Here is a 13,455-nt window from a genome sequence, read left to right on the forward strand (position 1 = left end):
GAGTTTGTGCATTCTCCCTGTGTCTGTATGGATTTCCTCCAAGTGCTCCTGTTTCATCCATCTTTCAAAATATAGGGGGTTGTAAGTTAATTGGCATATTTGGGTGACAAGAGCTTGTGGGCCTGAAGAGTCCATTACCATGCTGTATGTTTAAATTTAATAAACGCACATGATTGCTAAACACTATGGACTCCATATAGGAAACAAGGTGAGTCTGGTGTCAGCTTGTCAAACTTACTGAAGATCAAGGGGGATACTCTTCTGTGTTGGGTCATAGATATCACAAAAGAATGATGGTTGATGGGGATATTGTATCTCGGATCTTTTCAATGTGCAGCAGAACCAGGACAGTGTCATTCAGCTAACCATCTTCATAAGTTTCCTCAATGACCTGGTCATTAATTATTAGCTCTGCAAATTTAATGCAGTCCAGTGGAGGAAGTGCTTTGTAAATCAAGGTCGTGTGAAGCATGGTTCAGGCACATTTGTGGTTTTTGCGTATTTTTTAGCTCGTCGCACTTAGGAAGGATGTAAGGTTTCAATTCTATTCTCAATTATTCCAGTAAAGGAGAAATCAATGCTTGTGTATTACAAAACTTTGAAAGTATCCTGACAAGCACTGATAAGTGACAAGAAATCTTCACACTTTACAAACATTAAGCAGTGTTCATCTTCATCAGGACTTCTCTACGACACGCAATACTACATCCTTTACTATTAACATTCTGTAGACCATCCTTGATGAAAACTTCATACAGCCCAGACACACAGATTAAAGTGTAGAGGTTGGGTGTTCTGCAGTGAATGATTTACTTTCTGATTTCCCAAGATCTTTTCACCCTGGACCGTCTTTGGAAAAGCATTCATGAACCTGAGTAGTCCAATATAAAGCCGATATGTTCTGCATGTCATCTGCACAAAGAAAAACATTAAAACTCAGTCTAAGCTCAAAATGATAATGGCCAAATAAGCTCAAGGCTTTACAATTCTTCAGGTATGTAACATAATGTAAACCTAACACATCAAGTGTCGGACTCTGGCTTTACCTTACCCTCAATTTAGGCTATGTGTCGTCTGAGTCCAGCGTGCTCGTTGAATGAAGTGATAGGAGAAGGTATTCAGTTCAACAATCAGTTTATTACACAGCACAAGAATAAAGCTTAACAGAGCTCTGGTTCAGTCATTAGTTCATAGGTCACCTGCACAGTGAGCTATTCCCCAAGACTGACCCCTACTGTCCAGTCTCTACAGTTTATATAGCTCAACCTTATCATACAGAACAAAAGTTGGCTTGCTTTGCTAGATCTCATTATCATACAGAACAAAAGTTGGCTTTCTTTGCTAGATTTCTTGCATAAGATTTATCACAAGTAATTTCCTGCTCTGCAGATATCTGGGGTGTAGAGCTCCCATCTTAATCCTCAAGGCCAGAATATCCTGTTGTTTTGATCAGAAATCAATTCATACCCCAGATATTTCTAATTATTTCTTTGTTCTCATTTGGCCATGTTCTGTTCTACTCAACACCTCCTTCTGCCTTCTTACTGAGTTATTCCATTCTCTTTGTTTCTGACAGTCTCTGTCAGGATTCTCTTTGTTCTTGTCTGGCCATCATCTCCGGTGCTAATCAACACCTCCTTTTGCCTTAACCTTCCTACTAAATTGTTTCATATATATCCTCTCTTTTGTATTTTGGGAGAAGGCAATTCTAAACCTACTGTAATCAGCCAACTTTGCTACATACTGTGGCTGCCCCTTACTTACATTACTCTTTCCCTTCACCATGAGGTAAATATTAAATTGTTACATAGTACTGGATTCATGTATACAAACTGAATAGTACATAAGCATATATTCTACATATTTTCTATGATTAATTAACCCCTATATTCCAACACAAGTCAAGTTTATTGTCATTTGATTATAAAAGTACAACCTGACGAAACATTGTTCTCCAGTCCTCAGTGCAAAACATGTAGACATATAACACACATAGAGACAAACAATACATATGCAGGAAAGTATTTCATTTATACAAATAAATAATTAAATATGAGCGTTATGTAGTCAGGTCTCACCAGACTTGGATTGGGGAAATAATCTTCAGAAAGAATGGCTACTGCTACAATTTGGATTTCCATCATTTAAATCTTTAAGGGTGTCAATGTGGGCACTGCCTTTGGGGTCCCCAAGGTATTCCCCCTTACCTATTCTCCCCAATTCAGGGCTACCTCCCTGAATACATCTTCAGTTGCTTCCAATTGTTAGAAATTAAAGTACCTTTAAAGAAATTGCTCGAGACAAAAATTGAGAACAAAGAACATTTATTACAACAACAATGCAAAGTTGGGTGCTTCCCCTTACCCTGGGAATACACACACATACTGGGGCTCACCCAACTTTTATACAGTCAATTTCAGTATCAGAGTGCCCTCCCCCTTACATTCTTCTGCCCCCTGGATAGGTTTGGCATAGGTAATCCTTCCTGCCTACGTGCAGTTTCAGTACACTTGGAGGACCAGGGGGTATCCTGTGGGTGTCCCATCATGTCATTGTCCTTATTCACACCTTCCTGATTCTCGGGGCTACAATCTCTTGGTATGCGGAGTTGACTCATTCTATCTAGGGTTGGCTAATTTCGTATGTATAAATCTGTGTATGGTTAGCTAATTAGATATGTAGGACTTGGTACTTCTGTCCAGGGCTAGGAGACCTTTATCTGATCCAGACTACCTCAACTTCCTACATTCTATTGTACCTTACCATTCCTTTTCTTAGTCTTATGGTCTTGTCACAAAGACTAGAAGATTCTTATGTTAATCGTGCTGACTCTGCTTTCCTGCATCCTAACCCCCAAGCTTATCCTGTTTGTACTGGTTACAGCCATTAACTGATGAATTTTAGTTTCTTCCATGTTCATAATTTTAGATCAATTTTCCCATCTCTCACAATCCTCACTTTTCTTTTAGATCAGTAATACTGATCTTTCACCATGATCAGTGTTACTGATCTTTGGTTACTAGTGTCAGTGTGACTGATCCCACCCCCCACCTCCTCACTTTTCTTTTAGATCAGTAATACTGATCTTTCAAGTGTAAGGTGTAGTTTTACCCAGCTGGTCAATAACCGAATTGTAATCTCTGTGTAAAGTCTTTAGGTAGGGGAGCACCATGAAGGTCAGAGGAGCGAGTCCAGCTGCTTATTAGGGTTGCGAGTATCAGGCTCCAGTTCTCAGTAAAGAGTCTAGTCCATCCCACATCAGTCCGAAGTTGCCACGTCTGAACCTGGGCATGGGCAGATTCACGTTGAAACATTGAAGCAGTGTCTTTTAACCACCCGACTTTTGTAAGCATTGTCCTGACGAAGTCTGTGAGAGACGCTGCCTTCAGCAGCGAACAAGTAGCAGTCTGTGAGAAACGCTGCCTTCAGCAGCGAACGAGTAGCAGTAGTCAGGCGGTTCCATTGAATTGTGGCTAGTATCTGATGTCCTCTTCAGCCCCGAACCCTAGGGCCACCGATCTCCGAAGCTGTCTGGAGCCTGATATTAAAGTGTCAAGCAGCTCACGTTGTTGGTAACTGGTGCTCCCCTTCACGGGGTGATGAAAAGAGACCAAGCTGGGGGGGGATTGTTTCTTGTGATTTAACTGTGTGTTGCAGCTTGTCTGCTAACATTAGCATGGGTATCATTGAACTTGTGAGTTGCAGCCTGTCTGTGTACATTAGCATATGTATTAACTCTCTCTCTCTGCGACATGTACAATCCTGACTACCATTCTGTCTGTCTTTGTCCCACCATGTCCTTTGTGCTATCGCTTTAAAACTCCTGCCTTTAATACCTGTGTAGGCTAAGATACAAATTAGATGTACTCCACTAAAGCTGTTCAGTTCCCCTGGTCCGTATTGGAATCCCTTGTTAACCCATATCCCACTATGACTATACATTAAATCTATGCCCTGTCTACATTCTAAAGGAGCACAATTGTAACCTCTGCTGCCCCTATTCCAGGAGGACTTAAAACATAGCGAGTAATGAAGTGACATAAACAGTTAACAAACAATACCCCAATAAATGAATAAACAGTTAAAAAAAATAAACAGTTAAAAATACAACAATAAATGTATAAACAGTTAAAAAAATACAACAATAAATGTAACATTACGGCACTTTGTCACGGCGCAGTGTAAGTTTCAGGTCTGAAGGATGAGGAACTGCACGCCAGGTTGAGGGTTGAATCTGTGTGTCGTGATGTTGTGGTTCAGAAGCTGGTTTAATTCTTTGAATGTGGGTCCAGCCTTTCTCTCTTGTTCTTACTGCGGTGTCTGTAATTAAAAGTACACAGAAGGGACCATCCCAGGCAGGTTTTAGTTGATCCTCTTGCCATGCTTTTACATATAACCAATCACTAGATTTTAATAAAATGAATAACAATCTGACTTTCCTTTGTGTTAGTGTAAAAATTGTAAAATGAAACACAAACCATATTTGCATGGGTTTTGAATATGTTAGACCTTATTAAAATGCAGTTGGAGCTGCTTGTCTGTATGGGGCACAACCCTCCAATTTGTTAGAGTACATAACAGACATTGTAGCACAAGAGCCTCTGCAAGAGAACTTGAAACATATTCAACCTTTAGTTCTGCCTTAAGTAAAATGCCTTGTGCCACAGCTCACAACCATATTCCATATAATAACCATATAGCAATAACAGTACAGAAACAGGCCATATTGGCCCTTCTAGTCCGCACCGATTTACATGAAACTCCAACTAGTTCCACCTACCTACTTACTCCCTGCCCATAACCCTCCAACCCCCTCACATCCATCTACTCATCACTGCCACTGTAATATAGTTGAACTAACTGCTACACTACCCAAAGTGAGACAAGAGCCCATGCATTTTCTGACTAAAGGTCACAAGTGCAGCCAACAGTTTTCTGACTAAAGGTCACAAGTGCAGCCAACAGATTACTTCAAGGCACTTTCAGCCTTGCTCCTCTGTGCAGCCATGTAATCTTTGAGAAGAGGCAAACATAACCAAGGGCATTAAAAGGGTAAAAATCTGGCAATTTTCTCTCCACAGAGAGCATTGGGGAGCCTGGAACCGATTGTCGATTTTGTAAAATGAAGTTGAACAGGCTTGTACACATTTTCAGACTGCTTGTGCAGTGAGTGCCATACACCATGGTCTTCTGATTCATTGGTGAGGAGGTGATCAGTAAGATGCAGCAGAGGAAGCGCTTGCTCAAAGGCTGGAGGAAAATTAGACTTAGACCTGGATTTGTCAGAATGATAAGAGTTTATCTAAAGCTGGCTGTAGATAGAAGAACATCACAGGTGCTCCTCAATTTACGATAGGGTTGCGTTCCAGCAGACCCAGCATAAGTTGAAAAAAAATCTTAATTGGAGACGTACCTTGTCTAACATTGACAGCACTGTATCAGTCCTCATACTGATCCCGCTGCCCCACTCTCTAATGACAGCGCTGTATCAGTCCCCATACGGATCCCGCTGCCTTGCTCTCTCCCAACAGTCCCTGTAAGTTTTCCGAAAATGTGATTAACCAACGAGGCTACAAAAAATTCACTTTAGAGGAATTATCAAAGTTTATTGGAAAAATCAACGATGCTTGTGATGACCTTTAACACATTATATGAAAGTAAATGACAGTCATGCTATTGTGTCATCGTAAAATCATAAGTAGGGGAGCACCTGTATTACCTTTCATATTTTTCCAATGTTGATTGCACACACAATCATTTAAGTACCGGCTAGTTTCTATAATATTGTACTTAAAGTTTAGCTGCATGAATCCTGGAGCTTGTGGAGTCATTAGTGAATCAAGAAATATTGGTGCCATGGCAATTTCTCTGTACCATGCCAATTTCCCAGTCCTGAAGCCGGGACGTAGTGAATAGTATCAGGTACAAGATCTGTGAGTAATTAATGCTATTATTATTCCTATGCGCCCAATTGTTCTGAACGATGCCACCAATTTAAATCATATTCCACCTATTGCAGTACTCACACACCACCATAGACCAGTTCGCAGGTTTATTTCTCCATTAAGCTGAATCCAGTCGCGCAGGGTTTACCTCCGTGATTATTTACAATGTAACTTCCGCACTACCGGATTTAAATATAAACCTGATGAATGGGGGAAAGTTATCATGAATTAAATAACAGCGGCAATACAGAGAAATTGTGCTGAGGCATTAATTTCACTCCAGAGGAAAATGCACCAGAGAAATGAATGATTAAACTTACAGGAATCCCCATAGGAATCCCCAGAGGTATCTTTATTCTCCAGAGGTGGGTGATCTTTAAACTCACGGACCTTGACTGCTGAATGTGTAGAAGAAATACCTCTAACTGCAAGACAAGAGCCTGAAGCCTCAATTTCAAGTGCCACAGTGCACTTAAAGGGACATGCACACTCCCCCTTCAACTGGCTGATCCAGCCACTTTACACATCAGATCCTTTCTTTATCTTACATACACTTAAAATAAGATGTGTCGAACTCACCCTATTTGCGCAAACATTTCTCCCTGCAAATGTTATAACATCACTCAACTCTCAGGTACTCCCTGTGCAAAATCACATTTGAATACAATTTATTTCATAAATTGGAATTAACTGGTAGTTAAATTCGCTAATTCTACAGTATTGAAAAACGATCATTTATGACATTTAATTTTTAGCATGAATTTTAATCAATATTGGTCAGTGACTGAAGTGGGAAGTCGTGATTTATGAAATTATCTCTGGTCTCTACTCTCCCACTCCCGACGCTTCTCCCAACATTCAGGAGCTGGCACACAGTCCCTGCCTTTTTCATGTTACTCATCTACTATTACTTTAACTGCTTGCATCAAAATGTTAGCCTTTGCTTTCTGCTTATCCTCAGATGTCTGGACAAATGCTTTTTGTGTGATCTGTAGAAGCTGGGTTATTCCCTGCTCATGCCAATTTTCTGTCTTTTGTAATTTTCTCCTAATGTCTGGGGCTGAGTTGGTAACAAAACCTGTTAGTACCAATTGTTCCCCTGCTGGGGATTCTATGTCGAGACCCCCATATTGTATATATATTTGGTCCCAAAAATTGGTCTAACTGTTCGGCACATCCCTGGGGATCTTCTATCAGGGAGGTCAGTTCTTTCTTAAAATTACGTACTTCAGTGCTGGTCAGGGGCATATTTACGAACCCAAGACCTTCTCCCACGGGAACCTCCCGCAGGGGTCGCATCCAGCTAATTTCTGGTTTCTTAGATTTGTGTTCCTGTTCCCTGAGAAGTGAATCGCAGGGTTCTGCCACTTCTTCCTGAGGGATCTCACGCTGTTCTGAATTACAATGTCAACGGAGGTGGTAATCGAGCACCTTGTGAGTGAGTTACCATACCACTCCTATTCTCTTCTCTTTTCTCTAGCTGTGGGGGAGGAGGGGAAGGTGCAGAAGGGTAGGTCATAGGAGGGGAAGGAAAGATAGGAGCCGGCATAGGAGGAACATAAGGTGGAGGGAGGGAATGTAACACACCCCAACCCTGTGATTCAGGGACAAAAGGTTCCTCCTCTCTCTTATCCCTGAATTCTTTCTCATTCAAAACCAGTTGTTCAATGGGTCCCTTGAGCCAGCAGGCTGCATATTCCCTGCTCTCAACATTGTCTTTCTGGTTTTGATAGAGCCATAGGTTCAAAGCTTGACACATCCATTCATCCTCGGATCCGAATTTTGGCCAGTACACGGAGCTCCCTTCAACCGGGTATTTAACCCATTCAATACAACAATACCTGACCATTGTCAGTTTGTCTTTCCCACGGGTCTTTCCTGTGCCCCACTCAGATAACATCAACCCAAGCGGGCTGTACGTAGCTATCTGGTGTTCACATCCTGAACCAGGACTACAACAATACCTGACCATTGTCAGTTTGTCTTTCCCACGGGTCTTTCCTGTGCCCCACTCAGATAACATCAACCCAAGCGGGCTGTACGTAGCTATCTGGTGTTCACATCCTGAACCAGGACTACAACAATACCTGACCATTGTCAGTTTGTCTTTCCCACGGGTCTTTCCTGTGCCCCACTCAGATAACATCAACCCAAGCGGGCTGTACGTAGCTATCTGGTGTTCACATCCTGAACCAGGACTACAACAATACCTGACCATTGTCAGTTTGTCTTTCCCACGGGTCTTTCCTGTGCCCCACTCAGATAACATCAACCCAAGCGGGCTGTACGTAGCTATCTGGTGTTCACATCCTGAACCAGGACTCTCTTCCTTGCTACTCATTATTCCCATACTTATAAACAAGTAAAATTACTCTTACCGAGTTCCAGTAGTAATGCTCTAGCGCGCTTCCTTCCGTCGTTTGTTCTCAATGCCTCTTCTCGGATATCACTCGCTTCTTCCACTGACCAGCCACCCGTCGCTCGTGAGTCCAGCTGAATCAGCCGGGGTGCACCTACTCTCGTCGTCGGGGTACTCTGTCAGTGGAGGGAGTGTGATCCCGGACGAGCCCCCATTTGTTAGAAATTAAAGTACCTTTAAAGAAATTGCTCGAGACAAAAATTGAGAACAAAGAACATTTATTACAACAACAATGCAAAGTTGGGTGCTTCCCCTTACCCTGGGAATACACACACATACTGGGGCTCACCCAACTTTTATACAGTCAATTTCAGTATCAGAGTGCCCTCCCCCTTACATTCTTCTGCCCCCTGGATAGGTTTGGCATAGGTAATCCTTCCTGCCTACGTGCAGTTTCAGTACACTTGGAGGACCAGGGGGTATCCTGTGGGTGTCCCATCATGTCATTGTCCTTATTCACACCTTCCTGATTCTCGGGGCTACAATCTCTTGGTATGCGGAGTTGACTCATTCTATCTAGGGTTGGCTAATTTCGTATGTATAAATCTGTGTATGGTTAGCTAATTAGATATGTAGGACTTGGTACTTCTGTCCAGGGCTAGGAGACCTTTATCTGATCCAGACTACCTCAACTTCCTACATTCTATTGTACCTTACCATTCCTTTTCTTAGTCTTATGGTCTTGTCACAAAGACTAGAAGATTCTTATGTTAATCGTGCTGACTCTGCTTTCCTGCATCCTAACCCCCAAGCTTATCCTGTTTGAACTGGTTACAGCCATTAACTGATGAATTTTAGTTTCTTCCATGTTCATAATTTTAGATCAATTTTCCCATCTCTCACACAATCTTGGCACAGCCCAAAGCCCTAATCCTGGAAACATAAACCCATTGCTTCACAGGAATGAAGTTAGTTAGTAATTTATTTTAATTCATATTTATTTTTAAAAACTGTCTCAGCCTGATTGGACTCCAGCCCAACCTTTTCCATATTGTCAAATCCCATCAAGATCTGGTCAGTTAAGCAGTGTCTATTCAGCTCCTATTACCAACCACTTCTTATTTTTAACCCTTTAAAACTTTTCATAATGTTGGCAGTCTCTACTAAATGTTTGCAACATTTCTAATGACCTGATCTACCAACTATGCTGAAACCCATGGTCAAGAAGACACATCAATGCCTCTACTCTCCTCTGCCCCTCAACAACTTCTACAGGTGCATCATCAAGAACACACTTGCTGGATGCTTGATCACAGTGTGGTGTGGGGAGGCTGCTCTGCTCAACATTGGAAGAAGCTGCAAAAGATGATAAAAGTGCTCAAAACTTCATTCAAATTTCCCTCCCTCAATTTACATCCCGTGCTGCCTAGGAAATGCAGTCAATGTACTGAAGGATCCATCACACACTGGACATCCTATATTCTCCCTCCTCCCATCAAACAGAAGAGGGTGAAATCACGCACCAATAGGTTTTAAAACAGTCTCTTCACCCCACATCATGGTGCTAAATTAACTCCCAACAGTGTTATCCTGCTGCCCTTGTTTTGTATTCATTTTTTTTTCATTGTTCCTCTATTCTCTGCAATTATGGTCTTGTGTTTCTACTTTGCACAGCTTAACTGAATGCTCGTGTTGACCTATTAGGCTGCTCGTGTAAGGACCAATCCCATAGTATCAGATATAATGCAACAAGTAAACATAAACCTTCTCTTTTCCAAGGTTAGTTGTTCCAGTAGTTCTTTCAAATAATTTCCAATCTCCTGGAAGCATTCCAGCAAATTCATAACAATTTTTTAAAATGCCTTTTCCAACTTGTCACAACTAAAGCACACCAAATATTCTTACAGTCCTTGTTACAACAATCTTATTTTATTTTCCTACTAAAAAGAACCCAGGTGACAAACTTGCAAAGTAATAAGTGAATTTGAGTGCTTATCGTCAGCATAAATAAGCCAGCTTTGGTATTTATCAACTTTTGAGGATAGAAATTCATTCTTTCTCAAACACTTGCTGTCAATTCATATATCGATTTAGTACTGCCTCCACATGCACTCCAGTTCAAAAATTTGGTTCTGTTAACATTTTTCCCTTATTTTATCTGTGGAGTTCACTGCATACGTCAATATCATGTGAGGCCAGGATTTCTGGTGCATTTCAAAAAAACTGGCAGCAATATCAATTTATTCAGTAAGTGGCATCTACTGAAAGAGCAAATTATCATGGTTCATTTGAAAATTTTATACGCAAATTTAAAATAAAATACATCTAAAACTACAGAAACATCACTTGATAAAAGCAAATGACTGCAAATGGAAGATAATAATATATAAATTATATATGTCACTTACAGGAATGGGTCCTGGGGTGAAAATGTCAGTTTATTTATCTTGCCATCTCAGATTTTCCCAGGAGTAAATTTGTCTATAAGCAGACCTCCATTTACTCTCGGTGGAACCCTACCTTAAGATCTATCTCTGAGAGATCTCCCCGCAAGAGTAAAAATGAAAGAGCTGGTGTTCATGTACTGGTCTCCTGGAACAGAGTGGTATGTTCCGGGGGAAAAATATGGAAGAACGTTCACACTCCCTTGTCTTCTCCAGCCTGGTACCTCTGTGAAAATGTAATGTGGCATTTACACTATTTGCAGGGAATTAATAGTGCCTGGAGGCCTGTGTAATTCAATTCTCTGCTAAGTGGCAATTTGCAGATCAACAAAAGTTTAGAGGGTAGCAACTGCATGCTAATTTGTAGCTGAAGACTTTAAAATGTAAACTTGATGATTAGCAAAAGTTCCCCAGATGATTACTTGCACAGTATCAGGTTGTTAGTGAGAGTCATTGACAAAATAGTTGCAAATTTTTTTTTTCTTTCTTTGGCTTGGCTTCGCGGACGAAGATTTATGGAGGGGGTAAAAAGTCCACGTCAGCTGCAGGCTCGTTACATGCAGAACTTTTTCTGATCTTACTAACTAGTTACGTCTCTCTCTCTCTCTCTCTCTCTCATATATGCTGAGCTGTGTATATGAGCTCAAGAGTTTGTAATCAAGGCTTAAGGCCATCGGTCAAATTCTCAGACCATCCAAAATCTGCTCAATTCTGATTAATTTCATGCAGAGAAATAATAGTTGCTCATTATGGTGAGAGGAGCAGGAAGGGGAGCAGGAGCAGGAAGGGGAGGGAAAATTAACATCTCATTGAAGATGAGTGAAAATCCCAAAACTGCCACACTTCCTACTTGAGAACATAGTCAGGAAGACTAAGCAACATTCAAATAATCACTCCAGTACAATTTGCCAGTTCTGAAAGTCAGGAAATTGTAAATGAATCATCCAAAGTTCAGAGAAGACAAAGAATTGCTGGAGGAACTCATCAGGTCAGACAGCATCCATAGGTAAAAAACTTAATCAACATATCAGATCTGGACCCTTTATCCAAGACTAGAGGGAAAGGGGTGATATTACACAAATAAAGAGGGAAAGAAGGTGGGGAAGGGGCCCAGAGGTGATTGGACAAATTATGTGAGGGGAGGAGGGACAGGTAGAGGGAATGACCATGAGGAAAGGACAGAACATCTCTCAAGGTCACTGCGCTGGTTGATAGGATAGTTAAGAAGGCCATTGGGATGCTGGGCTTCATTAATAGAGGGATTGCAAGAGTTGAGATGGCATGTTGGAACTCTACAAATCCCTGGTGAGACCACAATTAGAATATTCTGTTCAGTTCTGTTCACGTCATTATAGGAAGGATGTGGAAGCTACAGAAACGGTGCTTATGCAGCCAAGTAGGATGAGAGGTGACTTAATAGAGGTCTATATGATTCTAAGAGGCATAGATAATGTAAACAGCAAGCACCTTGTTCCCAGAGTGGGAGTAGCAAACACCATATACAAAGTGAAGGGAAGAAAGTTTAGGGGAGACATCAGGGGTGTTTTTTTATACAGACAGTTCTGTGTGCCTAGAATGCCTTGCTGGGGTGGTGGTGGAGGCTGAAACATTTAGGGGCATTTTAAGAGACTCTAAGACAAGCACATGCATGAAAGAAAGATAGAGGGTTACGAGGTAGTAAGGGTTTAATTTTTCTTTGGCAGGAATATATAGGTTGGCACACATCAAGGGCCGAAGGCCCTGTACTGTGCTGTAATGTTCTATGTTAAAAGTTTGAAAGAAGGGGGAGAAGTTTTTTTTTCAGCCATAGGTAAAGAGTTGTAAAGAGTGGAATCAGAAGGGGTGGGGGTTATCTAAATTTACAAAAAAACCATTTCATGGCAAGGTTTAAGGCTGACCAGGTGGTCAAGTTTACATATGGCCTCAGCCTAACAATGGATGACGCCAAAGGCAGATGGTAGGAATTAGTAAATCATGAAAATCTGTAGCCATTGTGATTGAAGTAAAAACACAAAATGCTGGAGAAGCTCAGCAGTCCTTTATTAGCAAAGGTAAAAATACATAGCTGACGTATCGGGCTTGAGCCCTTCATCAAGCTATGAGAAAATGCCGGCAGATGTCTAAATGAGAAGGTGGGGGAGGGGGGAACAGGGTGAAAAATACAGGAGATGATAGGTGAAGTAAGGAGGGAGCGGACAGCAGCAGAGGGAGAGGAGGGATGGCTGAGTGGGTAAGGGGGAGGGAGGGGAGAACTGGAAAGACAGGAAAGGGCGAGGGGAAAGAAAAGACAAGCTGTTTAGGAGAAAGCAGATAAGTCAATGTTAATTCCATTTGGCTGGAGGGTGCCCAGATGGAAAATAAGGTGTTGTTCCTCCAATATGCAGGTGGTCTGGGTGGGATAGTACATAAGGCCATGGACAGACATATGAGCGCGGGAATGTGACTCTGAATTGAAATGGTTGGCGACTGGAAGGTCGTTATTATTGTGGACGGAGAGGAGGTGCTCAGTGAAGCGATCTCCCAATCTGCGACCGGTCTTTCCGATATAGAGTACACCACAAAGACAATAGGAATTGTTGGGAGAGTTAAAATGGTTGAATACAGGAAGCTAAGTTTAGACGCACAAACAGAATGTAGGGGTTTAGTATAGCAGTTAACCAATCAGTGTTTGGTCTCAACAATGCAGAGGAGGCCTCACCAAGTATAT

The 13,455-nt window shown here is 41.6% G+C and overlaps 1 long non-coding RNA gene across 1 annotated transcript in view; it reads right to left on the minus strand.

The window, feature by feature from the left end:
• Nucleotides 1-714: 714 nt before the first annotated feature.
• Nucleotides 715-13,455, minus strand: part of LOC138756092 (uncharacterized) — a 47,439-nt gene continuing 34,698 nt past the window's right edge. The window contains exon 3 of the long non-coding RNA XR_011352738.1: nucleotides 715-912. This is a non-coding gene — a long non-coding RNA (uncharacterized lncRNA). The remainder of the gene's footprint in view (nucleotides 913-13,455) is intronic.

Source organism: Narcine bancroftii, chromosome 3, assembly GCF_036971445.1.
Source record: "Narcine bancroftii isolate sNarBan1 chromosome 3, sNarBan1.hap1, whole genome shotgun sequence".
Classification (NCBI taxonomy): domain Eukaryota; kingdom Metazoa; phylum Chordata; class Chondrichthyes; order Torpediniformes; family Narcinidae; genus Narcine; species Narcine bancroftii.